Source organism: Danio rerio, chromosome 12 (assembly GCF_049306965.1).
Source record: "Danio rerio strain Tuebingen ecotype United States chromosome 12, GRCz12tu, whole genome shotgun sequence".
In the NCBI taxonomy this organism is placed as follows: Eukaryota; Metazoa; Chordata; class Actinopteri; order Cypriniformes; family Danionidae; genus Danio; species Danio rerio.
Window position 1 is genome coordinate 11,344,319 of NC_133187.1, and position 21,900 is coordinate 11,366,218.

Genomic DNA, 21,900 nt, shown 5'->3' on the forward strand with positions numbered 1-21,900 from the left:
TCAAAGCTGTTTAGAATTAAATATTTAGAGATGGTGTGACACAACATGTACTTTTGTGTGCCTTTAATGCACCCATTGGTGCTTCTTAAGGGCATCACACATCAGAAGCGCCACTCAGAGCTGCGGCACAGTGTGGACATGATAGTTAAAAGTATCACACACACCAAACGTGCACATTCGCATGTTATTTAAAATGAAACTATTGAGATGGCGCTGTGTGGTGCGGCAGAAATATGAACAGTGTTCTGAGTCGTGGCTGGGTGCTGCAGACAGCCGCCGACTTGCGAATTCTAAAATCCTTCTGGTGTGTGACCTGCTTAACGTTCTTGTCGCAGCACCAGTGGCACCGGAATTAGGCACCAAAATTCATATGCTGATTTGGTCCGGTGCATATCGGTTCCAAAGGTACCCAACCCTAAAGTTTATGAGTTTCAGATTGCAGAACGCTCCTGCAACTTTCTAGCATCTGATGAATTGGGTAGAAGCAGGATTGGAGGAATGCACTGTGTATCTTGATGAGATCATCCTTTATAGTGAGATATGTGTGTTGTATACTTGCTCTTTTTTCACATTTGGTGGAGGCCAGTCTCAAAATAAACCAAGCTAAATTTGCCAGAGCCAATGTCATTATTTGGGGAAAGTGACAGGTCAAGTGTATCCAGCGCATGCTAAGGTCAAATCCATTTATAAGTTTCTATCTCTGACTACAAAAAGACAATCGGTGCACTTTTTGGGAATGATGGGTCATTACCACAGCTTTTATTCTGGTTTACAAACTGTAGTGGCTCCACCAAACAATCTTCTAGGATCTTCTTCTGATCACTATCCACCTATTATTGTTGCTTGTGTTCTGCAAGTAAACCTCTTCACTGGGTGTTTTTGCAGCCTTATTCGCTGGACATCTAACATATTCAGGAAGTCAGTGATGTTATGGCAAATGTGCTGTCTTATTCATTTTAAGATTGTTTGTAAGTGAGTAACCTGATGTTTTCTTCTCTTTTCTGCCATATTCAAGGTGCCTTTCACAGTCAAGAAAAGTGATGTAGGATTTGGGTGAATTTTGGCATTTCATACAGTAGTTGTTTTTTTTAATGCATTTGTTAGGCTAAACCTATTGATTTTGGTTAGCTATATTAGTCTCTGTCTTAAGGTTTTATTTATTTTTTTGCTTTCTTAAGTCTTTGTTCTGGGGTTGGGTCTTGTTGCTAGATGATTCTTGTTGGTTTTATATGTTTTCATATGTGTGTGTTGCAGAAAAAAGACAAGCGGCAGGTGCTTTGGGTTACCTGTGCTAAGTTGATTGATAAAAAGGATCTTGTCTCCAGTCTTGTCTGCACTGTTTTAAAGCTTGACCTTTCTCCAGCACCAGATCTTTTGTGCTTTCTTTAATAGTTTATTACAATTTTTAACATTTTTAACAACTTTAATAAACGCTCATTTTAAATTAATTTAATATGTGCATGGCCCCATCGTTAATGTTACCCTGCCTCGAGCCTAGCAGTTTGTAACGTCATGTTCAAATGAAAGTCAAGATACTTAGATTTAGAAAGACAGATTTTTGCAAACATGAAATAGGCACAAATTGTTTACATCTTATTGTAGGTCTGTATATTTTTGTTAAAGACAGGATAATTACATATTTATTATACCTGTGCCTTGCATTTTTCAATTTGTTCCCATTGAGTGGCATATACATATTATTATTACTAGTCAAAATTTCCCCTTTCAAGGTCTCAAAAGTACTCTGTCATGCAGCCATCTTCCACTCTGCACCCCTCTCTTCTCTTTCTTCCTGCCCTCCTAGAGGCCTTTGGGACCCTGGAGGTTAATTAATAGTTAATTAGATTTGTTGAGATTGATTAGTGATTTTGTCTTGCTGCTGTTGCTGCACATCATTACCTCCTGCAGAGACATCATTAATGTGTCTTAACTCCTCAGGCTGTCTGATCACACACACGCACACACACCAACTATTGCCCTTAGAGGGCAACAGCACTCTGAAGAACAAGCTTTCCAAAATATCCCAAAGGGAGAGAAAAATAAAGACAGATATTATGAAAGAGAGAGAAAAAAAAAACAAGAGCAAGGAGAAAGTGTGGCTAAACAGTCACTTTAGTGAAATGCCTTTGCAAAAAAAAACCCTCATAGTTAATTAACTCAAGTTAATTCATTTAAATATAGATGCACTTATTTTTTAACCCAATGTAGTTTTGATTAGAATATTGTGGAGTTACCAAGCCACAATTAGCCACGTTCTAATGCCATTTTCTTTGTGTGAACTACAGTAGCCTATTGTTATATCTCGAATCATTGTTGAGTTTTATTTTAGTTAAATCCCAATGACACTAAAATGAACAATCCTTGATTCTTTTTCTTTTCTGCTTAGTCTTTATCAATCTGGAGTCACCACTGCGGAACGAACCACCTTCCACCACCAAACACCAACTTATCCATGCACCATTTTTTTATGCAGCGGTTGCCCTTACAGCTGCAACTCAACTCATTCACACTCATACACTACGACTAATTTAGTTTATTCAATTGAAATATAGCACATGTCTTTGGACTTTTGGGTGGAAACCGGAGCACCTGGAGGAAATCCACGCCAATACTGTGAGAACATGCAAACTCCACACAGAAATGCCAACTGACCCAGCCAGGGCTTGAATCAGTGATCTTCTTACTGTGAGGTGACAGCGCTAAAACAATTGAGCCACCGCACCGCCCCCAAAATGAATATTAAAATAATGTTCAAGTCCAGTGCAGTTATGTGGTAAGCTATATATATTGTAAGAATGGGTTTTAACAAAAGTGGTTCGAACTATGGTTCTGCCGAATGACTAAAAAGCTATCAGTATTGATGGTAAAAAAAACTGTACATTCTAGTCAAACCATTCTTCTGCAATCTTATATCAAAAAACGAAAATAAGGGCAATATTAATAGCTTAAAATGTGGGAGAGCGTAGATATTATATGATTGTATTGTATTGCAATAAGGAGCAATTAAGTGTTGATGTTAAATCAAAAGTAATTCACAAAACCTTGAAAATTAGATGATTTAATGACAATAACTTGCTATGGTTACACCTTAATTTATTAAAAATAACTGTATAAAATGATAAAACATGAAATTATAAAAACAACTGATAATAATTGTACCCAGCTTAAATTAAAATAAAGTTACAAGAGGTAGAAGGAGAGACACAGGGGGAGGCAAAGAGAGACAAAGAGAGTGGGATTGCAGTGGAGTCAGAGAAGATGGACTCCAGAGGAGAAGAAAAGCAGAGCAGGAAAGCCTATTTTGTATCGTTTTTGACCATGTGACTAAAGCCCAAATACTGAGATATTCAAAATGACCAATCAACATGTGACCACATTGTAAAACCCCCAAGATCCACACACCAGGCCCTGATAATCAATATCTGCCTTTGGAATTTGTGTGAGCCTTCTTTGGTTAAAAAGACAGAAACAATCGCATATGATAATTTAGACTCTTACATTATAGATGTTGATGTCACAGGACAACACCCTGTGAGATGTTTTACTTAATTATTCATCATAGCATCTATTACTTCTGTGGGTAAAGTAGAGACATGGTTATGGATCAAAAGCAGCATTTGTTTTTCTAATACAGTTTTTGTCAAGTGAAGTGTTTTAGACTATGTGTCTATTTTTAAGCTTTACTGCTTTTGTGGTGGTTAAAAGTATTACAATGGCATTCCATATATTCATTTTGAATGTTATTTGCCACAGTTACAAACTTTAAGGCAAATTTTTAAAATGTGGATATACAAGCAGGGAAAATAATTGGTATGTTGCGGAGCTCCGTGCTCATTATGATGTGTCTTTTGAAAAAATCCTGAGGTAGACCTGAAACAAACTGGGGGGTGTTATGACCTTTTAACAGCGTAATACTCACCACCCACTACTCTTGAGTACTTTTGAAAGATCTACTTTTTACTCATACTTTGAGTAATATTTACAACAGAGACCTTTTCTCTACTTGCACTACATTTTTAGGCAAGTAATGGTACTTTTAATTGAGTATGATTTTTCAGTACTCTTTCCACAACTCCTCTTCAGGAGATGTTTGAAAATTCTGAGAAGAAGCAGAACCTTAAAATAATTGGCTAACTAAAATACTTTTGGAGGATATGCTGATGCTCTCAGACAGGGGATATAGAGTGCCATCCTGAAAGTTAAATATATATAAATGTTCCCAAAATTCCCTGTGTGACACTTCATTTGTGTTTTTTGTTTAAGTTACTGTGGGTATTTTTGTGTTTTCCCTACATTTATCTACATTAGAGCCTTATATTACATCTAATGTTGATAAATTATGTTTATACTGTTACAAACTGTTATAAATACACATTACATTTCATTTTATGTCTGTTACCATGATGGTGTTTAGCAGCTGTGTGAATGACACTGAGTGCCTTCTATGTATTAGTATGCTTCTTTGCTTGAGGAAAAAGTTGTTTGATATGAGCATTGGTTCTTTATATGACATTCTCGTCGCCATATTATTGAGTTTTTTCTGTGTAGATGTTAGTACTTTAAAACATTGGTGTGTTAACATTTGTTATGAACCCCAATTTTTAAAAACTCGTCTAGGGAGGGGTTAGCACATAAAAGGACACGCAACTCAGAAAAGTACAATTCTCTATTTATTTAGAGACAAAAACCGCATCCTATCAAAATAAAGTGCAACAAACATATAATTAATTTAACAATATTACTCAATCAAAATATTTACTTGAACAAACAAATGTACAAAAAACATTAATAAAACATAAATAAAACATAGATCAACAAAGAATTGAATAAACAGCAACAACATCCTCAGCATCGGCTGCAAAAGACGCGCACAGAATTCTCAGACCTTTATGGTTCTTTATGGTCCAAGTATGGTTCATACTCTCAATAGCGCAAAGTGCGGGAGGATCAGTGAGACACGTGCTAGAAAACAAAGAGCCACCAAGTTGCACACTCAGCTTTCGCTTATAAAGCCGACAATCCGAATTAGCGGCAGGTGCAAGGCGGAGTTAGCTTCAAAGAAAAGAAATCATCAATTAATATCAAAAACTCCAAAGCAAAACAATAATGATGAAGATAATAATAATAATAACAATATTAATAACAATAATTGGTGACGCAGTGGCGCAGTAGTTAGTGCTGTCGCATCACAGCAAGAAGGTCGCTGGTTCGTGCCTCAGCTGGGTCAGTTGGCGTTTCTGTGTGGAGTTTGCTCCGGTTTCTCCCACAGTCGAAAGACATGCGGTACAGATGAATTTGGTAGGCTAAATTGTCTGTAGTGTATGAGTGTGAATAAGTGTGTGTGGGTGTTTCCTAGAGATGGGTTGTGGGTGGATGGGCATCTGCTGCGTAAAAACGTGCTGGATAAGTTCCCCGGATTAATACAGAGAATAAGCCGACAATAAAATTAATGAATGAATAATAATAAGAAGAAGTAGAAGAAGAATAAATACTAAACCGTGACACACCATAAATTCTTGAAATACAGTTGGGTGTCACGGTGGCGTAGAGGTCACGCTATCGCCTCACAACAAGAAGGTCACTGGTTTGAGTCCTGACAGGGCCAGTTGGCATTTATGTGTAAAGTTTGCATGTTCTACCCTTGTTCATGTGGGTTTATCCTCTCGGTGCTCCGGTTTCCACCACAGCCCAAAGACATGCGCTATAGGTGAATTGAATAAGCTAAATTGTCCATAGTGTATGTGTGCGAATTAGAGTGTATTGGTGTTTCCCAGTGTTGGGTTGCGGCAGGAAGGGCATCCGCTGCGTAAAACATATGCTGGATAAGTTGGCAGTTCATTTTGTTGTGGTGACCCTTGATTAATAAAGGGACTAAGCCAAAAAGAAAATGAGTGAATAAATGAATGAATGAAATAAGGTTGTTTATCATTAAAAAAATAGTCATTTATTTAGATTTTTTTTTAACCATATTTTAAATTGTAGAACACTGGCAACCACAGAGTTTTTTTTACTGTAATTTTCACAGATTTTTTTTTAAACAATGTAACTTTTAATGACTAATGATTACATTCATTTATTTCGTAGATGCTTTTACTCAAATTGATCTATAAATGATTGATTCACATGTGACTTTACATCATGTGTGTTAAATATAAAACAAAATTAAAAGTATGTATGGTGCCAGTGTGTGCAACATTTGAGTGTGCAAGGTATCTTTTAATCCAATTAAGAAAATTACTCCATTCAATCATTTGCATGCATATTTTTTTCCTGCCGATTGTTTTATTTCAGGTCTACACCACCCCTTCCAATCGAATATCATTCATCACCCCTAAAAATGAATTGCCTGGAATGATATCATCTCATGTGTCATTACCATTATTGTTATAGTCATTATGTGAACATTATAGTTATCATTACACTTTTGTTCAGGCTCTGAATGGCTCTTTAGGATGCCGCTATTTAGATGTACATTCGGCAGGGTAGCTTATCTCTGTGAAGTGGCACTCACCAGCCTTTCCGTCACTCGTTTTAACACTTTTCAGAAAGGACAGCACAATGTCAACACCAAGAGCCAGCTAATAATTTATCCGCTGTTTCAGAGAGCTTTCGCGACATGTCAGTTGGTGAAATTGCAGACTTCAATAAAACCTTTCACAGTTTCACAGTACATGAGAAGTCACCCATGCCGCCCTCACACTTTTGGAGATGTGATGGTACCATAGGGCTTCCATTTCCTTCACAGCTCACGGTAACGTCTGCTGATAGGCCATGACACTTTTCAAAACACATTAAAAGCCTCATTATGCTCTGTAAGTTTGCAGTTCAGTTGTAGAATTTGTACATGTTCAGGATTTAGGCCAAAACCTGGTGGCCAATCCTTATTGTTTGCAGTGCAGTGTGAAGGTTTAAATAGCACACTAATTAATTTATTAATAGCACAGTTTTGCTTGAAATATTGCAGTGCACACAACATTGTGTAACATCAGAGTACAGAGGAGGACAAATTGTTAATGCATGTCTTGTTAGCACATCTGTGACCAAGAGACTCTTTTGACCGTTGAGTAGTACGGTACGGTACAGTTCGGTATGCTTTTATGGCCGTTTCAACTGTCAAAAGGTAACAAAAAGTTAACCGTACCATACCACTTTTTAGGTACGCTTTGCAAAGGGTACCTAGCACAACAAAAGGGTACCAAAAGAAGGAGCAAGATGTGTAGTTGAACACTATTAGTTTACAGAGATACGTCACCAGCTTGTAGTCAGCACTGTAATAATATATACATATAATAACAAGCCATGGTCGACCCAAGCTCAAACAAACCTTGTCGTTGTCTTGATGAACAGCCACAGCCGTGGCAAAATCTGCCGTGTCCTGTTGTTTTACACGGCCGTCTAAAAGCTCAAGCGGTTTCACTTTCTCCAGAGTGCTCGCAATTGCACAACTATATATGAAATAACGATATTTTTGAGCTGATGATAATAACATACGCATGATTATTGAAGTGCTTCTGACATGCGATCCTTTTAAAAGATGACAAATGTGGAAGTGATGCACGAAAAAACAAAAAAGAAGCCCGAAAAACAAAGGAGAAGATGATTCTTTCAGCAACCAAAACCATGAACAAACTGCCATGTTTACCATCATCGGCTGTTTGGACTATTTTAAACTCGGAATAACAGAATTACTTTCTAACAGAGCTTACATGTGCTGGTGAAGATTAAAGACACAGATGAGAGGTTTGCGCTGACTGTGTGCTATATGTTGCGTGTTGTTTTTGAACCCAAATAATGACTAATGGCTCGTTTGTAAGACAAAGTTTAAGTTGACATCATGCTCGCTCGAATAAATGTCTACAGTAAAGCTGTATGGGTTGTTTACATATCATATGAGACGCACTTCTCACAAAACAGATGCTTTATGCACATAAATACTTATTTATAAATGTTTATTACTAACTTTTCTATGAACATGATTTGATTATAACTGCAGATCAGTGACTGCAAAATAGGCTACTGTAACGTCTGTAATTATATAAAATATATAAATAAACATATATGAACACACACAGCCTCTTACAGTCTCCGATATATTATAAATTACAGAAAAACAACACACATCATCTATTTAGTACTTATTTGAGTTTAAAAACAAGTGCAATATAGCCCACGGTCAGCGCAAACCTCTCATATGTGTCTGTAACCTTCACCAGCACATGTAAGCTCTGTTTGACAGTAATTTTGTCATTCCCAGTTCATAATAGTCCAAAAGGCAAAGATAAACATGGCAGTTTGTTTATGATTCAGGTTGCTAAAACAATTTTGCTCCTGTGTTTTGTCAGGCTTCTCTTCTTTTTTCCGTGCTTCACTCTTGTTGCTTGTCCTTTTCTTTCAGAATGGATCAGATGATGGAGACGCTTCAATAATCACACACACATTATTATCATCAGCTCAAGAAATTCGTTATATCAAATATAACATTAGATGCGATCAAGAGCTCCAGGAAGAAAGCGAAAACTGCTCGCACTTTTAGACGGGCTCGTAAAACAGCAACAGGACATGGCAGATTTTTCTTATTGGCTTTGTGTCTTTTCATAAAGATGACGACAAGGTTTATTTGAGCCGTGGTCATCCAAGTCTCGTTATTACATGCATATAGTATTTCCATGTAATGTCTCGGCTTTGTATTTAAAAAACATGGGTGTTCCTTTGTTTTCATTCTGTCTAGCTCCACGAGCTTGTGACATATCTCTGTAAGTTAACCAATCATCTGAGAGAATCAGAGAGCAGACTATCCTGAAATATTTGTCAAACTAAACATCTGGACCTATCAGCGATTCAAAATCATTCTGTGTGAATTTTTTTTTTGCCCTTTCATTGCGAATCAGTGCACAAATCATTTGAATGGCAAATTAAAAAAAAAAAAGTTTTGTACCATTTCCAGTCTTGCGCATGGTCTTGTGTTCATTTTTTAACACTTCTTGCATGTGTTTGAGAGCGAGACTGAGTTGTTTTTCAATTGTTTCTGTAGTAGTCATGCAGTGTGTATCCTCCTGTCCCTGATCGATCATGCAGTGTGAACACAACAGCAACTGAACGCTATCCTGGAGAGTTGTGAAAAATGAAAACAATGGTGGTCCATTTAACTCAGCGTAAAGTTGCGATCACACTGGATTTTTCTCCTGATTAACTTATATTCATACGCACGCAAATGTGTCAAACTGGAAACGCAAGGTCATGCGTTAAGTTTCGCAGGTGTTTGGTGAACTCTGACCTGCAAAATTGCATCACTTGACTGCGTGAGACGAATCGAGGATCAAAACATGACTTTTCTGGTCAGAAATTTAAAACATGGACCAATCACTCACTTTTTTAAATCAACAAAACCTAGCCAAATATTAACGTCTTATGGCGATTATAATATATAATTTCAAAATACTACAAATGCTAGTACAAAAGACTTTGTTGAAGGTGATGTACAACCAGGGCTTTACTTTAACACCTGCCAACCCGCCAAATGTGGGTAGATTTCAGCTCTGGTGGGTTAAACAGATACCTCCACTAGCCACTGTGGCAGGTTGGAAATCATTTTTAAATAGTAGTTTTCTTAAAAGCAGGGTTCGACATTAAGCATGGCCCTAACAAAAATAACTGTATTCGTGCGAGAACAAAGAATGTTGAATACAGAATGAGAGCATGAAAACTCCCGCTAACAGCTGATACGATGAACGCGACTGTTAAAAAGTGTGCACGCGCTCCCGTTTACTTGCGCAAAGCAACCGTGCCTAGGGCAAGCGCAACGGGTGTGATTGGTTCCTTTTGAAATAAACTGAACATCAGTGATGATCGAGCACCCACAGTCCTGCTGCTTTCAAGAGCTCAAGATCTAAAAAAATACACATATTCTTTTGTATGCAGCAGCGGTCACTGCTTTCATTTTAATTATTCTTAAAAGAGATTGTTAACAGGCCTAACATTAACCATGTGCACAATATGTTTCACCTGTTTTCTTTTGCTTACAGTTATTTTTGTTAATATGGTTTAATTATCAATTTTTACAATAGCATTGCTTTAATGGGAGATTACTCCCCGTTTATGTGTAACTGTTAACTGTTGATCTGGGACCTTTAGCCAGGACAGATTACTGTGCATATTTTAGATACATGACAATAATTATTTTTTAAATGTAATGTTTTTTTAAAGAAAAGTTTTGTTGAATTAAAAAGTGCACCTATAAAGCTATATTTTCCTTGTTTTTACACATTAAAAAATTGTGGCTAAGAAATACTTATTTGGTGTGGTCAGAGATAAATTTGGTAAATCCTTCATTTTGAGCCCTGAAAAGTTGTGAAGTAAAAACTGATTGCATTGTGACACAACCCCTTTGCTCATACACACTGAGAAAGCTAATACGCAATACACACAAGAAGTTAAATGAATAATAAGGCATGTGGACAAAACACAATATCTAAATCAAGTAATTTAGCATGTCAAAGTCAAATTTAAGCAAAATATATATTCCCAACAAAAAAAGTGTGGCTAGTGAAAATGGCAAGTGGCTAGTAATGTTGGAAATCTACAAGCCACAGTGGCTGGTGATCTGAAAGTGAATGTTAAGCCCGATGTACAACCACAATTCAAAAAAAAGTTGGGACTGTCTGGAAAACACAAATAAAAAAGAACGAAGTGATTTCTAAATTTACTTTGACTTGTATTTATTTCAGACAAGACAACAAACATTAATGTGTTCATCATCATAATTTTTTTTTATAGTTTTTATTGTTTTTTAATGTATTTCAACTTTGGTTCTTGCAACACATTTCACATGATAATGGAAAATGCCAGATATAGAATATCCATTGATACTACTCATACTGCATTCATACGATACAGGATGTATTGCCAACACAATCTCCCGAAATCCGTAACTTTTTCATTTAGTGGCTAATTCTTATGAATTCGCACAATCTAATTCGTACAATTTAGTACGATTTGCTTATCCCCCAATGACGGTTGGGGTTAGGGGTGGGGTTAGGTGCCACGCCTCCTTTTTAAAATCGTATCATTTCGTACGACTGAAATCGTACGAATTAGCCACTAAACAGGCAAAACGTAAAATACTTACGTTTTCTCGTGAGATCAGGCTGGTATTGCTCATGAAAATCATTTAAAATCATATGTAAATACCTACTAGAATAGTATGCAATTTCAGATGCAGCTAATCTCATGCAGACCAAAGTTCAAAAATGACCATTATCTAGATAAGCTTTACATGTTCCAACTAGAGTTGTGCAATGACAGAGGGGAAGAGGTTACAGCTTCTAGATTGAATCAAAACATTTTCTAAATGGCTTGTTGATATGTTTATGTAGTTGTTGTGGAGACAGTGGAGTAAAGCTGATTCCACTCTTGACTAACATGCTACTGCTGTGTTCTTTATTACACTTTTAGAACAATTCTACATTTTACAAAGAAAAAACAGGCTAAACATAGTATAATAAATGAGCATTATTATAAAGATCTTTGAATACAGTCAGAGACAATGGTAACTTTAGCCATATTAACCACACAAAATACTACAAGTACATTTAGAAAGGACATTTGGAAACACTCTTAAAATATGAAGCGATTCAGTTGTTCTAAGAATGAAGTTAGTGTACAAAGTGTATTGACCCATCCTTCAGAAACAGCACTGAGCTGACCCTCAGATGTTCGGCAGTCAGGAGCGGGTGTAAATGAGCAGAATAGGGGGTGGTAATACATAATAAGATCCCTTACCTACATCACTAGGAGTTCCAAATCAGAATGATGTGTATTTATTTATGATTCCTGAAAAAAGCTTTACAAAAGTTACTGGAATTTAATGATTTGACACCTTTAACAGATTTTTTTTTCAGTGTAACACAAGGCTCTGACCTGTTACAGTAGAAACAGGTTGAACAAGTCTGTGTTTCTTCCTCTTGGCTGAACGCTGCAGTACATCTGTCCACACTCACTATTGTGCTGTTTTCTGTCGACAGTTTCTGCATCATGTGAATAGACAGTCTCTCCCAGCGAGAGGCTCTGTTTCACTGCTTTCACTGCTCTCTGCTCTGTAAGACCACCAGCTGTTTAACGCTGCTTATAAAGGATGACTGCACTTCTTTAAGGGCTAGTGAAGGATGCAGGGAGGGATCAGGGGAAGGTATATGTGTGTGTTAGAGACAGAAAGAAGAACAAGCTCTTATCTTTCTTGGCATATTATGTTACACTCATCAATATCCACACGCACATACTGTAGTAACACACTTGCTCCTACTTCATTAGCACACAGCGCTCTTCTTACCTCAGAAAGAGTATCTTAGGCAGGGGTGTCAAACTAAATTCCTGGAGGGCCGAAGCCCTGCACAGTTTAGTTCCAACCCTGCTCCAACACACTTACCTGTAGGTTTCAAACAAGACCTGAAGGACTCAATTAGTTTGATCAGGTGTGTTTAATTAGGGTTGGAACTAAACTGTGCAGAGCTGCGGCCCTTTTGGAACTGACTTTGACACCTGTGATCTAAGGCATTGTGGGAACATTCATAAATGGAGTGGATTGTTTTTAGGTTATTTTTAAGCATTTGACTTTGCAATCTTTCATCAAAAAATATTGATTTGTCTGCATATGGAATCACTTTCCTTAAACAAAAACAAGTAAAGCTGCCATAGAATACAAAATGTACTGCAAAAATCCTCTAGAAATAGTTTTACATGACCATTTCCAACCCTAGAAATTGGCCCTGACATGATATGGTTGGTTTTTACCATATTTGGAAGATGCATGAATATGAATGAGTTCTGCTTTGATGCTTTAACAGCACACACACAACCAACCCAGGCTCATTTTGATTACGTACCCCTATGTACATTTCTGGAGAGAGTAAAATACATCCCAGGAGCTACCTTTTTTGCAGTTTTTATTTTTGCAAATCCACCAGAGGCCACTGTGTAGGATTTTTTAGATCTCAAAATTCTCTCGTGAGTGCCATTTGCACATGCTTTGCTCACGTTAATCCACCAGATGCCGCTGTTGACTAACTCAATCACTGACTGACCAACCAAACAATAACCCTACCCACCCCCTTCCCTAAACCCAACCAACGGTATTTTAAAAAGCACCTATTCATCCGCCCACCCCCTTCCCTAAACCCAACCACAGTGTTTAGAGAAGCAATCCAGAAAAAGAAAAGCCCTCGCCTGATTTTACCACATTTTCAGAGTCTACCACACCTATTATTTACATGATTTAAAAATTTTTTTTTTCCGGTTTCTGTTTTTGTCTTAGCTGCTTCCTTTAAATCCTCGTCATCGCAGTCAACTCCGCTCTGCATCTCAAGTCCGCCGACATACGTGTCGAGCTACCGACAAACTGGTAACAGTTTGAAAGATGTCAAAATGCATATCAGCTGGTTAGCGCGAAAAGGAACGATATCATACTGCCACGTGGCGTTCATTTGAAAGACAAAATGCAGCCATGCGTAGCTCTGGCTACATAATTTGCGATCTCCAGAAATGTATATAGTGCTACATTTTTAGAATGAACCAGTGTTGCACACAACACACTTCAGTTTTCAAAAAATAAGAAATTAATTAGATTAGTAGACACTAAATCGATTCCTTGTTAAGACACAGTATTTTCAACTGAAGTGGTAGAGAGGTTTATATTAGCAAGAATGAGAGAGTAAGCTATCTTTTTGCCACCAAGTTGTGTTGAGGATGAAATATTCACCTTACTCTTCGCGTACAAGCAGGTGCAGAGTTTCATTCACTTCCATTCATTTTTAGATGTTAAAAACAACTGACATTTTCTTATTATATGATTCTGCTTTGTCTGTATAATCATTCAAACACTTGTTTGTAGAGCAAGTAGTTTGACCGTTTTCTGCCGTTTATTATTCTTAGTCATTTCTCCAATAGGCAGCTGAATCGGAATTTCTAAAACAATCGCAAAAACGAGCGCACTTCCACATTGAAGAACAAGGTCAATAGACTTAATTATAATTATACTCTAGAAAGGCACAAAGATTTATTAAGAGTTGTATTTTGTGGTTTAAATGTATTCGAAAACTTCATATTTTAACATTTAATGTCAAATTTTGCATAATAAAATTATATTTTACTGTTGTCCTTTCATTCCAGAAGAATCACAATAATGCGTATACAGTTAATAGTTTACATAAAATATATATTTTACATACTACATTTTATAATTTCTATAAATATTGGATATGTTTGCTGTAAAATACAGCAATTTATTACAGTTTTTTTACATAATCAAAGATTACAGTACTATTATACTAATTATTATACTAGTAACATTAATACAGTAATATTATACTAATACTAATATTATACAGTAATATTATATATTAATATTACAGTAAATGTAACTGCAGCACTGCAACTATAAAAATACAGTTACTGGCTGGCAACCCTGCTACCAGCTTTTTCATGTATAATTTACAGATTATTACATTATTATATTATTTTTTACAGTGAAGCTGAGTGATATGACATGATGCATAAATGTTTATACAACAGTTTTGTCTGGTTCTAGAATCTGATTGGCTGATAGCCATGTAATATTCTGCACATAACAGCAGTCGACCTGCCTCTTGACCCTTCACCCTTGTGTATTACTCTGCTCACATCCAGAGTCAAGCAGAGGACACTCTACACTTTGACAAATAATGCTGCTGTTGGACAACATAATACACCTTTGAGACTTTTTTTTTTATAGAGAATGTAGTTGTTTAGATTGCAACTATGCAGTTTATTTTTAAGGACAATGCCTATTTTGAAGTATTTATAATTTCGGAGCATCAGATTCAGTGCATTGGCCGCCATCAGCCTGTCTAAGCAGACCAAAAAAAGTGACGGTTGATGTTTCGCCACACGATAGCGACAGAGACCGCATAATAAGTCCTTAGGTAAGAAGTAAGAAAAACTGCATTGTCTCAGCGTAAGTTTCAAACTACAGCTAAACAAATCATAAATCAGGCATGTGACATTCTAAGTTATTTTGTAATGCTGTATTTATACCACAGAAACTGGTAGTGTTTGCTTTGCTCTGGCTTTTTTTTAGGGTTAATTATTGTGAAATCCCAATTGCAACAGAGAAATACTGGGAAATCTGTAGATTGATGGCATTTAATGTCGTTTAATGCTTAAAATGTGAGCAAAAATAACCTGTTTTGTCATCACTTTAGACATTACCCTAGAGAATCATTCAAGTTCTAGCTCTAAAGTGACGTTGGTGAAGTAGCAATGGTTTCTGCTGTTCTGCCCATCAGCTGCAGATGTGAAAGAGTGGTAGAAGAAAGTAGTTCCTCGTACAAAATGGTTTTTGAGACACTTCGTGTCTGAATTCTTTTTTATACACACAATTATGCACACAATTATGCCATCGATGCCGACCGATTAATAAAGGGACTAAGCTGACAAGAAAATGAATGAATGAAAGAATTAAACGCTTCTATTCAAAATATACTTTTGTTTGTTTTAACAGGCAGCACAATCCAAAATGTCTATTTTGCCTCATTACAAAAATACATGGACAGTTTCACAATACACATGTTAAACTAACAAGATTAAACAGACCTTATACCACTTTGGGCAGATGCTTAATAAATTTAAAATTCACATATCATGCATTCTGTGCTGCGAACTAGGGCTGTTCCTGACTAAAGACTTTCTTAGTCGACCAGTAGTCATTCATAGAGATATTCCTTCTACAGACTGCACTACTCAGGGATTCTGTGAGTTTTGCCTCTGCTTACATGTGATTTTCCTGGAGTCTGCAGCACTAAATGATTACGTCTCATAATAAAAAGCCTGAGTCCAGAAAGCAGCCTGCCTGGCATGACTGCTAGTGTGTTGGACAACTGCTTCACAGAGTACTGAGCCAAGACGAGCGAAGGAGAGCGAGAGGAGTGAATGGGGTCACTTGAGTTTGTTGCTTGCAGGAAATCTATCAGCTACACGACTCCACCTCCAGCAGTGACGCCATCACTTCACCTCCCTCAACCTCTTCAGTCCCCCTCAAATCTTCTACAACATGCCTGAAAAGCACTACAAAACCTCAGTGCTCGCTGCTCATCTGAGTGGATTCATTTTTTAAAGCCTAACTTCTAAGAATTTAATTCTCTGTTCTAAGAAAGACTGAAGCATGACATGGACAAACAAAATGGAACACAATGAGATATATAAGTTTGAACTTATTCATTCATTAATTTTCTTTTCGGCTTAGTCTCTTTAATAATCTGGGGTCGCCACAACGGAATGAACCGCCAACTTATCCAGCATATGTTTTACGCAGTGGATGCCCTTCCAGCTGCAACCCATTACTGGGAAACAACCATACACACTAATTCACATGCATACACTATGGACAATTTAGCTTACCCAATCCATGTACCGCATGTCTTTGGACCACACGGACGCGAGAAGAACATGCAAACTCCACACAGAAATGCCAACTGACCCAGGTGAGGTTCGAACCAGAAACCTGCTAGCTGTGCCCACATGCCACAGTGATTTACAATACATGACTGGACCAAGTCTGGCTTCCAAACAAAGCCCAAACATGGACCATATCTGGGCCAAGTCTCAGCTAAGTTATTAACCCATAACTGAGCCTGAACTGGGCCAGATGTCTTGATGTGTCATGACTACAAGGAAATTGATAAACCCATGAATCATTGCGCTTTAGGCGTGCTATGAGCGTGCTTTTTCTCGAAGTGACCTGATTGGTAGAATTGTTTTCTTTATTTGAAATAATAATAAAAATGTATTTTAAATGTGGGTCAAGATTGGCCAAACTTACATGGCCCTCATATCAATTATTAACATCTGGCCCAAGTACTGTGTGCCGTCTTAAAGATGTCTTAAAAAATGGGCCTTTGCTACCTGGGAATATTTAGTACTTTAATTGTGCATAATTTTATATAACTAACCAAACTAGTCAATGAGTGCACTGGTGTCTCCCCACTGGAGCATGTTGCTTAGTCAAATGGTTAATCAGATTTTACAGCATCACAGGCAGTTTTTTTCTGCAAAAATTCCACTATTATACATGTGAACAGATTCAGCAAATGCACATTGATTAGCCTCAGAGATCACAGCAGGTCTGTTTATCATTCATTCATTCATTTTTCTTTGGCTTGGTCCCTTTTTCATCAGGGGTCACCACAGCGGAATGAAGCACATGTTTTACGCAGTGGATGCCCTTCTAGCTGCAACCCAGTACTGGGAAACATCTATACACACTCATTCACACACATACACTACAGTCAATTTAGTTTTATTCAATTCACCTATAGCGCATGTCTTTGAACTGTGGGGGAAAACGGAGCACATTGAGGAAACCCACGCGAACAACATGCAAACTCCACACAGAAATGCCAACTAGCCCAGCGGGGACTGGAACCAGCGACCTTCTACATATACTTGTAAGTAACAAGACAGATTAGAAGGAAATGCAAACAAAAATGATTTTTTTTTAAAGCCAACCCTGTCACAATGAATTTGTGATGAACTAACCAAGTGACTTTTTCTACAGTAATGTTCACAATAGTTAGTACAAAAACATTTTATTTTGGCTAATTGGCTAATATTTGTCAGCAGTTTACACATGCTACAAGTTTATAAGTTTTGATGTTCACGATAATGTGTTTAATGTGTTCTTTATTAAGCAGATTGGCTTTACAATGTTAACCATACAGCTTGAACAATATTTAGCCACTAAGTGCAGATTTTGTATTGCTTTTATTTATAACTCTTTTTTAAAGTTACCTGATTACAGTGGGTTTTGTTAAATTTTGTTTGCTGATATTGAATTGAATAGAGAAACATGTCAAGGTATATTCTCAATTAAATAGCCATAGCTGGTCAAAATGTTTAGGTATAATGCAATTACTGCAATTCACTAAAAACCTTTTGTGGTCATCCCATGTGCTCTTGTATTGACGATGAACATTTTAAAGATACATTTTGAGATTGATAAATAATCAAAGAAATCAGATATTAAAGAGTTTATATATAATGAAACATTCATGTTGTGTGATATGTATGAATTTCTCAGCATGATTCACTGTCTGCAGGAACGGTTCAGTGGGTTCAGTGCTTTAGCACTGCAGCAAGGCTCTGCATTAACTCTTTTATAAAATCTAGTGAATCTAAAGAGCATTTTCAGACATCTTTGGCAATCTCCCAGAATCAAGGCAAATGCAGGCAGAGTAAAAGATGCTGCCTCATAAGATGCTTTTTTGTTTTTATCAATAGGCATCTCATGATATATAGCAGTGAAGGAAAAGTTTAGGAGGTCTGGGTGTCCATTCCAAAGCTTTGCACATTCATTCCTTCATTCATTCATTTTCCTTAGTCTCTGATTTGTCAGGGGTCACCACAGTGGAATGAACCGCCAACTATTCCAGCATTTGCTTTAATTTTTAAAAATATTCTTTTGATAGTCTACAGAAGACACCATCGTTATACAATTACTTGCCTAATTACCATAACCTGCCCAGTTAACCTAATTAACCTAGTTAAGCCTTTAATTGTCATTTTAAGCTGTATAGAAGTGTCTTGAAAAACATCTAGTCAAATATTTACATTTAGTCATTTAGCAGACGCTTTTATCCAAAGCGACTTACAAATGAGGACAAGCAAGACTTTGCACAACTATAAGAGCAACAATGAATAAGTGCAGTAGGTGAGTTACAGGTGTGTAAAGTCTAAGAAGCAAAGCATTAGTAAAGTTTTTTTTTATATATTTTTTTGAGTACAGGTAGTGGTAAAGCCAGGGAGGCAATTGCAGATTAGAAAGGAAAGTGGAGACTAAATAGTTGAGTTTTTAGTCGTTTCTTGAAGACAGCAAGTGACTCTGCCGTTCTGATGCAGTTAGGGAGTTCATTCCACCAACTGGGCAGATTGAATGCGAGAGTCAGCAAAGTGATTTACTCCCTCTTAGGGATGGAACCACTAGGCGACGTTCATTCACTGAACGAAATATTATTTTCTGTCATCATGGCAAAGATAAAATTAATCAGTTTTTAGAAATGAGTTATCGAGACTATTATGGTTAGAATTGTGTTCTAAAAAAAATCTTCTCTCTGTTAAACAGAAATTGTCGAAAAAAATAAACAGAGGACTAATAATTCTGACTTCAACTTTACCAGCTATCAAAATTAATGCATTATTAACTTAAAGTGTGGATTAAATGTGTTTTCAGAATGCATGTTAAAGGTCTTACTAAAAACAATTCTACAATAGATAGTACATTTTCTTTTTTTACTATGTAAGTGTCACAATTATGGATTATAGAAGATTAATTTTATGGTTTTGGGAGTTCCCTACAAAGAGATGATATGCTTACAAAAAAGTCATTTTGTTATAATATGCTTTTTTTAAATTTAACTATCCCAATGACACCCATACATTTTGTTCATTCATTCATTCATTTTATTGTCAGCTTAGTCCCTTTATTAATCCGGGGTCGCCACAGCGGAATGAATCGCCAACTTATCCAGCAAGTTTTTACGCAGCGGATGCCCTTCCAGCCACAACCCATCTCTGGGAATCATCCACACACACATTCAAACACACATTTATACACTATGGACAATTTAGATTACCCAATTCACCTGTACCGCATGTCTTTGGACTGTGGGGGAAACCGGAGCACCCACGCGAAGACAGGGAGAACATACAAACTCCACACAGAAATGCCAACTGAAATGAAGGGGTTTCATAGTTTAGTGGTTTCCTCATCTATTGTAAAAGCTGCTTTACCAGAGAGTAAACTCAACACACACACAACTCAATACATATTTTGCATGCTGCAGACGACAAGAAGGGACCTATTTTAACTACACTTACAGGCTGCGATTTAGAGAAAGAAGAAGCTGGTCCTAATAACTAACAAAGTCCCAGTTAAGGTCTGAAAAGGTCCCATATACATACAGTATATAATATTTGGTACTGATCTTTGCTTTAATGACAACCAGTCTACAAATCCTGCATTGTTTAAGTTTTCCCAGGTCTAGGAGTTCAACATGTAAACTGAAAATATTTCACAAGATCATGACAAAACGTGTAACTATTTGTTTGGAGGACAACTGGTATTAAAGAATCAACTCTTCTTTTCTTTGAGAGTCAATAACTTTATACATGAAGCCCTTTCAGATTTAAATCTCAGCAGGATATTTTCATTCATTTAGAGTTGTGCCAGCAAGCAATTTTTTTTTTTTAAAAAGGTCTAATAGATGTCGTCTCGGCTAAAACAAGACTTAATTTGGGCTGTCATTGAAAATCTAATAGACGTGCAGGAATAGGCCAAAACTAGACTAGTCGTTAAACAAAAATGAATGACTACACATATAAATGGGCTATTCTTATATGTCTATTAGATTTTCACTGATAACCCTTTAGTTCAACCTTGTTTTAGCCAAACTGTCAACATTTAGATGTCTATTAAACGTCTGTTGAACACAAAACTGTTTGCTGGGATGTTTCACTCTGAATAAAGAGTAATTTTCAAAAATCCATAATAGGGGCACTTTAAAAAAATGCAGAATTGTCTGGAGTTTATTTTTCTGGATCCATAAAAGTGAATACAAGTGAGTGGCAATTCTTTGGGCAAAAATGTCTTAATGCCAGAGGTCAGAAAAGAATGATCAGACTGGTTCAAGCTGAAAGACTTGAAACAGTCCCAGCAGGCACACAACATCATAAGACATTAATATTATTTTACATTTTGGTCATGACGTCAGGTGACCAAAATTCAATGTCTAGCCAGCGTCTAAAGACAACGTTATTTTGACAACCTCAATGATGACTTCAAATTATGTTGATATGTTGTTGATTTTAGGTTGTGTTGGATCCAACGTTTGATAGATGTCATTGTGGTAACGTCCACGCAACGTCAAGGTGTAACATAATTAGAAATTGATTTTTGGTTGATTTTACGTTGGATATTAGACATTGACGTCGGCCTGATGTTGGGTTCTGACGTCAATGCGATTTTCATTTCCAAACAAAATGTTTTGTCCCCACAACGTTGGTGTACGTTGGGGTACAACGTCAATATGACGTCATGTTGACGCCCTATGCCTGCTGGGATAACTCAAATAAACACTACAGCAAGAAATAATAATAATAATAATAATAATAATAATAATAATAATAATAATAATAATAATAATAATAATAATAATAATAATAATAATAATGGGCGAGGCAGTGGCGCAGTAGGTAGTGCTGTTGCCTCACAGCAAGAAGGTCGCTGGGTCGCTGGTTCGAACCTCGGCTCAGTTGGCGTTTCTGTGTGGAGTTTGCATGTTCTCCCTGTCTTCGCGTGGGTTTCCTCCGGGTGCTCCGGTTTCCCCCACAGTCCAAAGACATGCGATACAGGTGAATTGGGTAGGCTAAATTGTCCATAGTGTGTGTGAATGTGTGTGTGGATGTTTCCCAGAGATGGATTGCGGCTGGAAGGGCATCCGCTGCTTAAAAACTTGCTGGATAGGTTGGCGGTTCATTCCGCTGTGGCGACCCCAAATTAATAAAGGGACTAATAATAATAATAATAATAATAATAATATTAATAATAATAATAAAAACCCTAGATGACAATTTGGACAATTAAAAAAACTATTAAAATTAGATATTCTCAAGTACTGCTGAAATCCATAAGTGCAGAATGTCTGTAGGTCCATAAGTTTTAAGACATGTACAGTGCCAGGAAGATACTCATAAGCAGAAACACAAAAAAGGGATACACAATAGTGATTGCTGATGTGGAAAGGGGCTGTGGGTAAGCCTCTATCATTAGTCAACTCTTAACAGCCCAGTGTCTGCACATGGAGATGCAGAGTAGCTCTT